The sequence below is a fragment of the Macrobrachium rosenbergii genome, chromosome 6, assembly GCF_040412425.1.
Source record: "Macrobrachium rosenbergii isolate ZJJX-2024 chromosome 6, ASM4041242v1, whole genome shotgun sequence".
Classification (NCBI taxonomy): Eukaryota; Metazoa; Arthropoda; class Malacostraca; order Decapoda; family Palaemonidae; genus Macrobrachium; species Macrobrachium rosenbergii.
In genome coordinates this window covers 41,601,942-41,616,185 of record NC_089746.1, presented here as the reverse complement: position 1 = coordinate 41,616,185, position 14,244 = coordinate 41,601,942, and the positions used below count along the sequence as shown (strand labels likewise).

At 37.9% G+C, this 14,244-nt stretch overlaps 1 protein-coding gene across 6 annotated transcripts in view; it reads left to right on the top strand.

Annotated features, from left to right (window-relative positions):
* Positions 1 to 14,244, top strand: part of LOC136839469 (mucin-2-like) — a 422,431-nt gene that overhangs the window by 256,877 nt on the left and 151,310 nt on the right. The window lies entirely within an intron of this gene.

Below are 14,244 nucleotides of genomic sequence, written 5' to 3'. Positions count from 1 at the left end.
CCTGTTTGACCCTGAGTTTGCTGACGCCTCTGTCGGCCATTGCTGTCCATCTGCGCCATTGACAGGAATCTGAGTTCATGCAGGCTATGCCTTCTTCTGTTTGTATTAACTCCGGTAGATTGCAATACTGTAATTTTAGTCATAACAAATTTAAAAGACGCCAGTGCTTATAAGGATCTGATGGCATGTGCCTTTGATTTAGTAGAGATGCGATATGTATATATTATATATATATATATATATATATATATATATATATATATATATATATATATATATATATATATATATATAATTGAATTTTATCTTACGGTGATAAGTGATACGTTAGTAGCCACAAATGCTTATCAGAGTTATGGAAGTGAGCCAACATAATCCTAATTATTGAAAGCGAAAATGCTGACGACGTCTCTAATAATTATCGATCAATCTCGTCAATACCGATCTTATCGAAAGTACTTGCAAACAGTATACCTCACGCGTTGTACTATAGGCATTACTTAAGGTTCATTGGAGCGTCCTCTCGGCCCCTAGCTGAAACCCCTTTCATTTCTTTTACTGCGCCTCTGTTCATATTCTCTTTCATCTTACTTTCCACCCTCTCCTAACAATTGTATCATTGTGCAACAGAGAGGTTTTCCTCCTATTACACCTTTCAAACGTTCTTTAACTCTCAATTGCCCTTTCAGCGTTGAAGTAGACCTCATCCGTCCCAGCGCTTGGCCTTTGGCCTAAATTTTAGATACCATTCCGCAAACCAATGACATTTCAGAGACACATCAGTGTTAACTTCCTCGCAACAGCCAGTCAGCCCTGTTTCGGTCCCCGAGTCTGCCCCAATAATGGAGCCACATCTACCCAGTTGAAGATAATGGAGACTAAGTATAGTATTCGCGATTCGACGGGACCATTCATCTTTAAATGCACCAGCGTTGGAGCAAAAAACAAACTCAGGAAGAGTGACTGACAAGTCTTGATAGAAAAGACTAAAACTCATGACATGAAGATAAATACTTAAAAAAAAAAGTCCCTTTTTATTCCCTAATTTTTTTTATCGAATCACTCAGGAATTTAGAAAGTTTTAAAAGAGTGACTGCCAAATAAATTATCCCAAATCTTAATAAAAAATAAGATTAAAAATTGTGGCAAAAAGACTAGACTTCTAAAAATGTCCCTTTTTATTCCCTTTTTTTTTTTTTTTTTTTTTCCATCGAATTTCACACGCATATAGAATGTAAAGTCTTATACAAGGGTGACTTCCAAGTCTTGATAGAACTAAGACTAAAAATCATGAGGAAAAAATAAAGACCTAAGAAAATATAACTTTCCCAAGTTTTTTCATCGAATCTCTCACCGATTTAGAAAAAAAAAGACTATCAAGTCTTTATAGAAATAACATTTTAACTCGTGACAAAAAGATAAAGACCTCTTAAAAACAGCTAATTTTTTTCGTCGAATCTCGCACGAATCTAGAAAAAAAAGTCTTTAAAGAGATCTTTGTTTTCAGTCTTTTTCATCGAATCATGCACGATGTTTTCAGTCTTTTTCATCGAATCATGCACGAATTTTTAAGTCTCAAGAGACGTTTTTTAATCTTTTTCATCGAATCTAGCACGAAATTTGATGAAGTATTTTAAAGAGATCTTGTTTTCAATCTTTTTCATCAGATCAAGCACGAATTTTAGAAAAAAAATATTTTTTTTATAACCATGGGAATCCTGCATGAAAACAATAAACTAAAAAAAATAAATAAAAATCAAGAGACGTGGCGTAGTTGTCGATAAGGCAGCGAGTGTTGGAATTTTAATACATATCGTACTCTTATGTAACTTGAATACCCTGTTGAATCGGTCATTCGCACGATTGGTGTAATCCGTCAATAAAAAGGTTTAGGAATGCGGGCTTACATCTGGTTCGCTGCAATATCACAAATTTTAGCACTTGTTTTTTTTATTTTGCTTTTGTGTGGAGAGAAATTTATTGACGGTATCCTTTTTATTGTCTGTTTAAGAGGACGATGATACGAAGGAGAGCTGTGAGGGTGCAAGTGGTAACATGAGCAATGTTTGTAACGTACAAAAGGATCTGTAGGGTATAGGATAATAATAATAATTATAATAATAGTAATAATAATGATGATGATGTTTATTATTATTATTATTATTATTGGAGGAACAAATCCACAGTTATATATGTTGGAGGAACAAATCCACAGTTATATATGTATGGGTACAAATATATTAAAAAATAAATTAATTTTGATTTAATTTTAAATATATTTGTACTCATACATAACTGTGGATTTGTTCCTCTATTTCAGGCCACAGGGGCCATTGACTTGAAATTCAAATTTCTAAAGAATACGATGTGCATTTGAAAGAAGTTACAGAAGATAATAGGAAACACAGAAAGAAGAGATCAGTTATAAGAAAAAAACAATAATAAATTGATACATAAACAGATATATAAAGAAATAAGTAAAACGCGAGGTGAATAATAATAATAATAATAATAATAATAATAATAATAATAATAATAATAATAATAATGAAGATAACGATGAGAATAAGAATGATGAAAGTATTTATTCGTTTGACAAATAACGACACAAAGAGAAAAAACCGTATTATTTTCCTAGCCCCCATCATGAACGCTGTACACAAAATGGTGGAACAGCTTAATGTGATATTTGGCCAGAATCGTTCATTAGGTGATGCATGCATGAAATTTGCTAGAATGCACTCTTTACGTCAGTTTTTGAGAAAAAAGTGCTAGCCATCAAAAATTCCAATATGGCCGCCAGGACACCAAAAACAGCCATTAATCATAAAAACGCCGATTTCTGTCCATTTATTTCCAACTTTTGCTACTAAAAAAGCTACTAATGAAGGGAAGGCAAAGAGGATAAGCTCTTTCTGGCTATATAATGTCCCAAAGGGTTGCAAACTACAGAGCCGATCTTGTAGTCAAGCCAATACTATTGCTGCTGAGGCAGGGGGGGATTCTGCAGACAGCAATGGGGCAAACGGAAGGTTTTGGCACCAAAAAACCAGTTGCTTTGGGCAGATGAAATTCAATATCAGAGTAAAGACTATTCATATATGAGAAGGAAAACTCAAAAATTAAACTATGGAGGTAGAGCCAAGAGAGTGTCTGTCGCTCACTATCAGGGCACACTTGATTTTGAACATGGAGTTGACTATTTCACAATAATACCTTCATTTAGAGAGGGAATTGTGCACTATATCGTGAATCTCTGTCGGAACTAATACCGTATTTCTTTGCCAACAACAACGTCAATTACGCATGCTGGCTTCCAATTCATCTTCGAGATATGATGAGCTTAGAGTGACAACACCCAGAGGTTGCAAGGCAGTTCCAAAATGAAAATTTTGTTGTTTACAAATCTGGGAGGTATTTCTCATCAATGGCTATTGACCAGGCCCATGAGTAGAACAACACTATCATCAAAGGAGATGGGGGAGCAATAGGGATTACAGAGGACCCATCAGCTCTTCGTAGATGGCTGGTGGCTGGACCACAAATAAGCCAGTTTGTAACCAATTATAAAACAGCATCGGGAAACAAGATATAAAAAAAAAAATGCTCATCACCATGAACAGGTACAAGTACCTCAAAAGGTATTCCTTGAGAAGGTGCACCCGCTCACCACAGTCATAGAAGAAATGGGCAATCCATTCGTTGAGGAGACAGGAGATCTTCTCACCCTTGGCACGAAAGACAGCAGAACCCTCTGCAGCTGAACTTGTTTCAACCGATTTTGAGAAGGGAAAGGAGCACTTCAAAACTTTTGTGGGTAAAATGCAGACTGATAGTCATTATTTCTACCAGCCAATCAAGATGAACAAGACTTGATTTTTTCAGTGCAGGGCCAAGACAAAGCAACCAGTCTAAGATAAAGCTACTTAAGGAGGATTGTCACCTGTTCTCCCGCCTTTTTTTTTTTTATCTCTTGTCAAAACCGAGGATGTGATTTACTAGAATTTTTCGAGCATGGGAACCAGTCTTGCCCTCCATCTCTCAGCAAGAATGGTAAACTGCGCTCATGTACTAAGTCAGATCTTGTGAATATTCTCCAAGATTAAGTCAAGATTCCAGAGTCCAAGCCAGAATCTGATGTACTCATTGTTGGTGGAGCCTCATTGATGAATGCCTTTACTCCAAAAACACCTACGACATTTGATGAACATGCCAAAGAGGATATTCTTCTCTTGGTAGAGCACTACAGCAACAATCATTAAGAGAACTGACATAATTTTTTATGTATACCAGAAGACCAGTCTGAAGTCAGAGGCCAGATGAAAACGAGGAAAGGCCATCAGGAGGAGAGTTACAGAAAAGAGCAAAACACCATCAAATTGGAAGTTGCTTTCATAACAGCGCAATCAAATGAGAACGCCATTTTCTTGCTGATAACATGGTTAGAATGACCACGAGCAGTGCAGTTCTTGGACTAGAGATGAAAATGTCCTCACGAGTACTAATTACACCAACATCCGTAAGCGTGGAGGAACTGGCACCCTGTACTCAGGAAGAGGCGGGCACACGAATATTTCTACATGCAGTTAGGGAGGGCTACAAGTCTCTGGTGATTGATGCAGATGACACAGACATTGTGGTAATTGCCATATCTCTGATGCCTTCTCTCAATGCAACGGGACGCGAGAAAATGTGGGTCCGATTTGGCAAAGGAGAGTACACTAGGTGGATTCCTATACACGATCCTGCGTCTATTCCCGGACTAGAGAAGCCCAGAGGAATGTTGTTTTTCCATGCTTTCACTAGGTGCGATGTTGTATTAGGTTTCAATGGAAAAGGAAAAAGACAGCTTGCCAGACATGGAATGTCTTTAATGAAGTTTCAGCTACATTTGTAAGACTCAGTCACAACCCATCTGAAGTTGAGAAGTCTGATCTACAAGTACTGGGGCAATTTGTATTTCTTCTGTATGACAGGTCTAGCACGACCTCATCAGTAGACGAGGCAAGACTGGATCTCTTTGCCCCGAAGCAGAGGTCATATGACTTAATCCCGCCAACTAAAAATGCAATAAGGAAACGTGCAAAAAGAGCAGCCTGTCAGGTAGGTCATAGTTGGGGACAAAGTGTTAAACATGATCCAGAACGTCAGTGTTCTTCTAGGTGGGGATGGACAAAAGAGGATGACAATTGGAGTGTGAACCACACTTGAACCGATTTCTAAATGCTGCCGGGAATTGACTAAATGTGGATGCAAGACGGACTGTGGTGGAAGGTGCACATGTAAAAAGACAGGGTTAGACTGTACTGCACTCTGTAGCTGCCCTTGGATGTCATGCATCTTCAGGAGTCTAAAACACTGATGTTCAACAATGATAGGAGAATAGATGCTAATATACTCATAATCATAATTCTCAAGTTTAGACACAATAATGAGTTAGTGTTTTTGACACGTGTATTTTTTTAATTACCCCTATGAACAAATGGCTATAAATACTCTTAGAAATCAAGGTATATGGACAAATATGTAGAAATACCAAGAAAGATTATTTTGCATAGTAGGCTTACCTGGCGGCCACCTTGGAAAATGGCCGACAGATTGGATTCATGAATGGCAAGGACTGTCCTCCCAAGTAAAGTCTGCAATTTTATGGCAAAGAACCCCCTAATTTATCCCAATAATGATTGAAGTTTGGCTATTTATACAAAAATATCTTGGCATTTTTTCACGATAATCGTCATATGGCGACCATCTTGGAAAATGCCCACCTAAGGGAATTTCAGGTGGCTAGCACTTTTTTCTTAAAGTTTATTCCCTCAATGAGTATTTCTACCAAATTTCTTCCGTGTATCATCAGATGAACTATGTATGGCGTATCTGCTCCACTAAAATGATTGAATCTGTTTGCTGTCAAAGTTGCTCTGACTTAGGTGTGATACTGGACTACAATTTGTTTTTCAATAGTTAGATCCAATAGTGTTATCAGGAGTACTACTGACCATCGTCTTAGAAACATCGCCGTTGTTGAAAATTATCTTGAGTGTTCTATTAAAAAACTTGTGATTAATGTGTCACTAATAGAGTGTACTGTTGCGACTATATATCGTAATCTACCAAAGTTGCAACTTAGGAGGCTGCAAAATATTTTAGAGCGGAAAGATTAATAAAGGAATGAAACTGAATATAAAATTTGGGGCAAAGGCCAAGCGCTGGTACCTTTGTCATTCAGCGCTGAAAGGGAAATTGAGAGTAAGGTTTGAAAGGTGTAACAGGAGGAAAACCTCGCAGCTGCACTATGAAACAACTTTTAGGAGAGGGTGGAAAATAAGACGGAAGAAAGAGAATATTAACGGATTTACAGTAAAAAGGAATGAAAGGGGATGCAGCTGGGGCCGAAAAGGACGCTGCAAAGAACCTTAAGTAATGCCTACAGTGCACCGTGAGAGGTCCACTGACGGCACTATCGCCCTACCGGGAAATTTGTTCATATGAAATACGCCGTATAGATCTCAGTGTCTCTGCTGTATTGTGTATTATGAAAAATTAATTTTCCGGTCTATCGTAGCTAATAAACTCATCAGGGGATCCTCAGTCTTTCTTATCAGTCATAATTATGTGTTTAAGTGGCTGAGTGCGATTTTCTTGTTTATATCAGATTTTTGTCTAATAGACTCATGAATTAGAAACCTTGAGTCGATATATCTCATCTGCGAAACCAAAATCACACTCTTGGCCATCAAGATGGTCAAAGTTTTAACAATTCTTGTGCCATTAACAGTTAACATTTCAAGATTTGCAAGCAGCGATCTATTTATAATGGTTTACCATATGTATTATTACATTTTCTGCAACATCAATTCATAACGTTTTCTATGGAAATCCCTCGGACGCAAGACTTCTGAAAAGGTGACAACATCAGCCTCTCTACGCTCCTTTCAGGCCCCATTATTTTGGCTCTCACCAGGGAATACTTTTGTATTTAAGTTAGTTATTTGTAGCTATCGTCCACTTGTAACTATGATTACCTGTCTGGGTGAAATGATCGGTTGTTAGTATCTGTTCCATTCTCGTCGTCAATGCTGTATTTATGGTAGTTATATGGAACTACCTTCCATTTATCATTGTGATTACCTGTTTGGGTGAAATGATTGGTTGTTAGTATCTGTTTCATTCTCGTCGTCTAATATCCTGGATGTAGGATGATATAAATGCAATCTCCTGTTGCTGTTTACATCGTAGCGAGAGACGAGGAGTGACACAAAGTATGTAAGCATATAAATGATACAATACAAAGTATATGAGCATCGAAGCTAAGCATACAATAAGGAATCATATCCTACTCCATGAGGTAGAACTTAAGGAATTGAAGTCTGTGAGGTAATTCATATAGGATTCAATACCAAACATGCGAATAACTTTGCTGTACTTATAAACTGCAATATTGTGCAATACCTACGAACTGAACACGTCCACCATATGAGAATTTCCCGAGCTAGTTACATAAGGCATTGCATAATATATCTTGCACTTACATATGAGACAGCCTACATGACAGTCTCTTCCCCCTTTACTCGTGACAAAGAAACATACATAACAATTCGCTTCCCTTATACTTGTTACTGAACAACTTTCTCAACACTTACAAATCTAGTCTTTCAGGAGGTATTCCTCTACTCATTTCATTACGGAATACTCTAGGTGACAAATCTAGTCTTTCAGGAGGTATTCCTCTACTCATTTCATTACGGAATACTCTAGGTGTGTTCTGAGCTGGTGCAAGAATTTTCTCTTAATTTACAGTTGGTGGTTCAGTGTCTTGGTGAGCAATTTGTACATTTGACTTAATTAAGTCTGAGGTATTTAAGTCTTGTACTTCTGTATGATTTGTACAGAATAACTGCAACTGATCAACATTTTTTTTTACAATCTTTCCACCGACATTAACATCACAATGTAAATTACCTATCCTCTTGACAATTTCTCCTTGTTGTACCCATTGCTCTGAGATAGGCCTACTGCATGACCTTACCATGACATGGCTTCAAGGAGTGTAATGTCTTACCTCAGGAAGATTTTCAACTTGATCATAACCTTTCTGTTCTAACTCTGCAAGCTGTGATACATAAGATCTAACTTATTTCCAATTCTCCTCTCCATCAATAAATTTGACGGTGTTATACCCTCAGTACGGTTGTTCTATAGGATAATAGGAACTTTGCAATGTGAGATACTACATTACCAGAGTTTATTTGTCTACACTTCATATTGACAGTTTGAACAAATCTTTCTGCTTGTCCATTTGTTGCTGGATGGTATGTTGCTGACAATTATGTTGTATATACCATTTACGTTCAGAAATTCCTTAAACTCTTGTGAAGTGAACCTGGGACCATTGTCTGTCACTATTCTTTCTGGCAAACCATGTGTTGCGAAAATTGACATAAATTGACGCAGATTAGAAACAAAGAAGTGAAGTTGCTGCTACAATGTTAGCCATCGAAGGCTTGATCTTAGATTGACTGATGTTCATTTATATTGACTGATGCATTCAATGTGTCCTTGTATCTGACACTAAGAATTTTAAGTTTGGTGTAAAAAACTTTACTTCAGTTTATTTCCGTATTCATTATTATTATTATTATTATTATTATTATTATTATTATTATTATTATTATTATTATTATTATTATTATTATTATTATTATTGGAGAAGCAAATCCACAGTTATGTATATGTACATATATTTAAAGATAAACCAGCATAGATAGCTTTCGGGACCTTGTTCGGTTCCCCTTTTCAATCTGATGCGTTGATGTAGCACCCCAACCAAGTAAACATAAAAGGACTCAAAACAAGCGAAGTTGTTTATAAACTATGGAACCGAAAATTCTTGTCCGAGAAAGGAAACGTCACAGATTCGTCCAAACGTTCTCGGAATCACATGTTCTTCTAAGCAATTTTTCAGGAAGCCCAACTGGCTCTTCTTTCCGAAGCAAGCAGTCCACTTCTTAACTAATTTCCGGTATTCACAAAGTTCCGTGTGAGAGTAAAAAACCAGTGTTGTCCCCTCCATGTGTGTAGACGTGGATCCAAAAATTAAAAAATATAGTCTATAATTATAATAACACCATTAAAAGAGTTCTTTTACACAACAGCAGTACACAGAATCACAACAATAAACATATTGGTGTTTATGAAATTCCCTGTACAGAATGTGACTCTAAATATTTTAGGGAAAGTGTTAGAGGGTTGCTCACTAGAATCGGGAACACAAAAGAGCATACAAGTTACATGCAGAAAACAGTGTGTTTGTTAGTCACAGTCTTAAAGTCGACCACCGCATAAATTGGGCAGAATCTAAAGTAATTTATAGAGGTAAAGATGATGGCATAAGAAGACTAGTGGAGGGTGCGGCGATAGAAAGTGGTTTATCTATGGAAGGCAATAAATCTTTTAGACAGGAAGGTAAATTCACCAACAATCTAATTTCCAGGAAGTACATTAAAGGCCTTTAAGAATAAAGACCATTGTGATAGTGTTGTCTCGTTAGCCACATCTGATGCTGCGGTTGCCTCTCTTTCTCCCGTTCAGGTAATTCGGTTACTTCCAGTAACCGATGTTGCAGGTGCCTCCTGTGCAGTTGATGACCAGCAAAACGACTGCATCGGGCAAGGACCATTTAGACGTTCCAGACAACTGGCAGGACTTTCATCAGAAAACGACGGCATTGCCTGATCTGTGTTTGACGACCGGTTCCATAGTTTATAAACAACTTCGTTTATCTTGAGTCCTTTTATGTCTACTTGGTTGGGGTGCTGCATCACGCGTCAGATTGAAAAGGGGAACCAAACAAGTTCCCGAAAGCTATCTATACTGATTTATCTTTAAATATATGTACATATACATAACTGTGGATTTGCTTCTCCATTTTAAGAATCGTGCTACCATGAGTAATTATTATTATTATTATTATTATTATTATTCCGAAGATAAACCCTATTCATATGGAACAAGCCCACAGGAACCATTGACGTGAAATTCAAGCTTTCAAATAATAATAATAATAATAATAATAATAATAATAATAATAATAATAATCCAGTATCACACAAAAAAACATGCAATATGACTCCAGGAAGTCAAGGCAGAAGAACTGGGGAGAATAAAACAAAGATTCGCCGAGATCACGACAGACACAGTCAGACACCAACTGAAAAAAATGCCCAACTAGGAAGCCCCAGGTCCCGATGAAGTCCATGGATACTGGCTCAAAAACCTCAAGGCCCTCCCCCAATGCATAGCAGAACAACTCCAGCATTGTATCACAAACCACAATGCGCCCAAATGGATGACCACACGGAGAACATCCTTAGTACAGGAAGACAAGAACAAGGGAAATATAGCAAGTAACTGTACAGGCCCGTCACCTGCCTAAAGTAATGTGGAAGTTGCTAACAGGTCTCATCAGTGAAAGGCTATACAACTGCCTAGAGGATACAAGCACCCCCCCCCCCCAACAGAAAGGCTGCAGAAGGGAGTGTAGGGGAACAAAAGACCAGCTCCTGGTAGACAAAATGGTAATGAAGAATAGTAAGAGAAGGAGAACCAACCTAAGCATGGCATGGATTGACTACAAGAAAGCCTTTGACATGATACCGTGCACGTGGCGAATAGAATGCCTGAAAATGTATGGGGTAGAAGAAAACACCATCAACTTCATAGAAAATTCAATGCGCAACGGTATTACAATACTTACAAGCTTTGGGATAAGACTAGCAGAGGTTAATATCAGGAGAAGAGTCTTTCAAGGCAATTCACTGTCCCCTTCACTCTTCATAGTAGCCATGACTCCCATGACAAAAGCACTGCAGAAGATGGATGCTGGGTACCAACTCAAGAAAGGAGGCAACAGAATTAACCATCTGATGTTCATGGACGACATCAAGCTGTATGGTAAGAGCATCAAGGAAATAGATACCCTAATCCAGACTGTAAGGATTGTGTCTGGGGACATCAGGATGGAGTTTGGAATAGAAGAATGCGCCTTGGTCAGCATACAAAAAGGCAAAGTTACAAAGACTGAAGGATAAAGCTACCCGACGGGAATAGCATCAGACACATAGATGATACAGGATACAAATGCCTGGAAGTTACAGGAGAGGATATAAAGCACCAAGAGATGAACAGTACCATCAGGAAAGAATATATACAGAGACTTAAGGCGATACTCAAGTTAAAACTCAACGCCGGAAACATGATGAAGGCCATAAATCACATGGGCTGTACTAGTAATTAGATACAGTGCTGGAGTAGTGAAGTGGACGAAGGCTGAACTCCACAGCATAGACCAGAAAACTAGGAAACACATGACAATACACAAAGCACTACACCCAAGAGCAAATAAAAACAGGCTGTACATAACACGAAAGGAAGCATAGAGGACTGTGTCAACAACTAGAGGAGAGCATTAGGGCAATACCTGAAAACAAGTGAAGACGAGTGGTTAAGGAGTGCATGGAAAGAAGGACTGATAAAAGTAGACGAAGACCAGAAATATACAGAGACAGGAGAGTGAAAAACAGAACAGAGGAATGGCATAGCAAATCAATCCACTGACAGTGCATGAAACAGACTAAAGAACTGGCCAGCAACGAAACCTAGCAGTGGCTACAGAGGGGAGAACTCAAGAAGGAAACAGAAGGAATGCTAACAGCGGCACAAGATCACGCCCAAAGAACAATAGATGGAAGCAACATCTTACTGGTATGCAGGAACTGTCATATGAAAGACGATACCATAAACCACATAGCAAGCGAATGTCCGGCGCTTGCACAGAACCAGTACAAAAAGAGGCATGATTCAGTAGCAAAAGCCCTCCACTGGAGCCTGTGCGAAAAACACCAGTTAGCTTGCAGTATAAAGTGATACAGAACGATCAGGAAAAGATCCTCTGAGACTATGGTATCAGAACAGATAGGGTGATACGTGCCAACAGACCAGACTGGACGCTGATTGACAAAATCAAGAAGAAAGTATCACTCATATATGTCGCAGTACCATGGGACACAGAGCAAATGAGAAAGAGAAAGCATTGGTAAGTATCAAGACCTGAAAACAGAAATGAGAAGGATGTGGGATATGCCAGTGGAAGTTGTACCCATAATCATAGGAACACGAGGCAAGATCCCAAGATCCTTGAAAAGGAACCTGGAAAAACTAGATGCCGAAATAGATCCATGACGTTTGCAGAAGAGCGTGCTATTAGAAACGGCGCACATAGTAAGAAAAGTGACGGACTCCTAAGGAAGCAGGATGCATCCCGGAACCCCACACTATAAATACCACCTAGTCGAATAGGATGACTGATAGACAAAATAATAATAATAATATGGTGCTCAGTAAAAAGAATGTTATACTTATAGTCATTTTTCAAAAGTATTTTTCATAATTCCAGCCCAATTTGTTGCATAAAGGTTATTATTACATAGAATAACCATATTTATGATATATTAAGTTTGAAAAGTTAAAGAAATACCGATAAAGAAAAATATGCGGCGTGCAAAGTAATTGCAAGAGTCTGGGTTCTAATACGAAATTTAGTTTTCTTTGACTCAAATGGAACGTTTTCTTTTAGCCTCATATAATGTAAATATACTAACAGTGGATGTTCTGTGACCCCAATGACATTTTCAAACCACATTTTACTTTTTGATTAAAATTGAAAGGTTGCATTCTTTATTTTTTTTTATTGAGATTTATAAAAGATAATTTTCATAAATCGTAAACTAACCTTGTGTTCGAATGCGTCTAATATATTAGAAAAGGAAACCAGTAAAAAAAATTAGGGGAAGTGAATATGAAGATTTCTGATTTCTGCGACATGGATTTTTACTCACCTATAACATGTCAGAAATTATTGTAAATTATATTTTACATGAATTATCCTCAGAGAGAGAGAGAGAGAGAGAGAGAGATTGTTTCGTTCATGAGATTATACTGGATAACTGAAAATCGTTGGCCGAACAAAGTTTGATCTCGCTTCCTAACATTTTGGCTTCTCTTTTTCCCAGTTATTTTACTTACCATATTGTTATTCATGTATTTACGTATTAATTTTCATATTTTACTTAATACTAAAGGTAATAATGATCCCTACAGAAATATCTTCTGGAAATGAGTTTTCGTCTCAACCGGCCAAAGAGAAATCATTTACGAAGACGCTTTGCGAAAAGCCAAAGCCAATGAATGAAGAGGATAGAAATATTGGGTGTGGTGTGGGCCTCTGATTGGTCAAGCAATTTCTATCCTTAGTGCCTCAGGAGACTCAGTTTAGTTCTGAACACGAAGGTGAGTGGGTGTGATAGTAAACAAGCTCTTACGAAATGAAGAATAGGAATCTGGTAAGAACAAGGCAGTTCAAGGTGGTTTTTCTCCAATTTTTTTACTTTGTAGGTACTGGAGGTTCGAAAAATCATTGGTTATCTTGAAAATGTCCTTTGAAAGGAGTAGGCCTACCGAGGTCACGAAATCTAAAATTTTGTAACTTTTTTTGTATACATTTTTATAGATTAGGAAATCATTGTAGACGCCGGCGGTTAGAAGGAACATTGGTAATTTTGAAAATGTTCATAAATAGGAGTACTGTGTCACGAAATCTAGGAATTTGTTACTGTATATGCCTATCTTTTTAAATAACTGAATTTTTGGGGGGGTCAGTTCTCAGGCTCTTGGACCTATTTGTGGTTTGGGGGCCATGGCATAACTTTTATCGCAAGTGTGGTAAGGTGCTGGAGAGGGTAAGTGGCATGATGTGGACCTCTGAACTCTCTAAATCAACTCGGACTATATCTTACAGTTCTTTCCTGTCTTGGGAAATGTGGCAAAGAACGAGGCATCTCGATTTATTGTCCTCCGAATCAACAATTGAACAGTGCAATGAGTGCAGTTGAAAATAAAAACTACTGTCCAAGAATGAAATAAAATTCAATTGACGGAAATCGGATGGCTTGACCTGAGATGATACCGTTTCTGTAATTGGGTATCATTGGTCTTCAACAGCTAATTGCTGAATCAATATCGCGAATTCGTAACTTAATTCGGCTGCTATTCTGTAAATAAGGTAATAATTACTTCAAGCTCCTGTTGAAGAAGCATCACGAATTTGCGGCTTACGTTTCAATTAAGGGGACAACCGTGGTCACAGGTAAATTGTTTGCTTGCTGAGTTGTTGACAACGGCTTATAG